The following is a 1422-nucleotide window of genomic DNA, read 5'->3' on the forward strand; positions in this document are numbered from 1 at the left end:
AAGCTAATACAATAAAGGCTCCTCCCTCTCATCATTGTCACATATAGATTACTTCATCTCTCCAAGAGATATTATTGCCCATGGTGGTGGTGGTTTAGTTGCTAAGTTATGTCCAACTCTTGCGACCCCACAGACTGTAGCCTGTCAGGTTCCTCTGTCCATGGGATTCTCCAGGCAAGACTAATGGAGTGGGTTGCCATTTCCTTCTTCAATTTTCAAAAAAACATTTTTTTTAAATGACCAAAGGGGTTGGCAAACAATGATTTTAGAAAGCAGGTTTCCTGTAAATGTGGTAAAGACTTCAGCACTGGAGGGTCTTTATTGTCTACCCCTCCCCATCAAAGAAATAGGAAAATCTCCCCCTCTCTCACACAGATATTTTGCATGAGAGGATGCAAATCAAACCAAACAGTGGGATGAGCAATGGGTCTTGAGTAAGGAGAACTGAGTTTGAGTTTGAGTTTCCGTGCTTCACACTAGCTGACTCATCACAGACACAGCTCTTCACCACTTTGAACATCAGCTTCCTCATTGTAAGAGAAAAAAATGGAGAAGAAATTCAAGACCGTATCTACCTCCAAAAATCAGTGACCTTAGAAATACAAGTCCACATAAAATTAACACTGCTTCTTTTATTCAGGTGACAGACACTATTATGCTTTGCAGTAGTCTGCTCATTAACTAAATGATTAAAAATCTCACGAAACAGGATATAAGAATTTAACACTTAACAGAGGCCAGACAAAATGCCAGTTCTGAGAAAGACAGCAGTATTCAAACAACCCAAGACCTGCAGAGAGTTTCTTATCACTCTATTCTGTCACATGGCAGGGGAGTACAATACAAGATGACTAGGCAGACTCCACTTCCCTGCTCCCCTCCCACCCACTGTCCATCATGGAATCGGACCCTTGCCCACAGGGCACATTCGGGAGCAGCGGCCTTTGAGGAAGTCACACCCGATGTTCCTCACTGCACCCTCATGTGTACATGGAGTCAGAGAAGTTTTTCTTTAGGCTGTTATGAGAATTGCAGTGGTGGGGATGAAGTCTACTAAATAACAAGGAAAGAGTAACATTATAAATAGAACCCTGCTGACAAGAGCAATAGGAAGGATTAGAGTGGAGCTCAGGGAACAGGAGAAGGAAATGGCAACCCACTCCAGTGTTCTTGCCTGGAGAATCCCAGGGACGGTGGAGCCTGGCGGGCTGCCGTCTATGGGGTCGCACAGAGTCGGACACGACTGAAGAGGCTTAGCAGCAGGACACAGGAAGGTCATCACGGACACTCCAAGTATAACGTAATGGAAAGATCATACGTATGGGGAACAGGTCCACCCAGTAACCAACTGCATGGTTCTGGGTAAGTCATCTTATTCCTTGTTTATAAAATGAGGACACTGCATTAGATTAGTAGTTTTCA

Source organism: Dama dama, chromosome 3 (assembly GCF_033118175.1).
Source record: "Dama dama isolate Ldn47 chromosome 3, ASM3311817v1, whole genome shotgun sequence".
Lineage (NCBI taxonomy): Eukaryota > Metazoa > Chordata > Mammalia > Artiodactyla > Cervidae > Dama > Dama dama.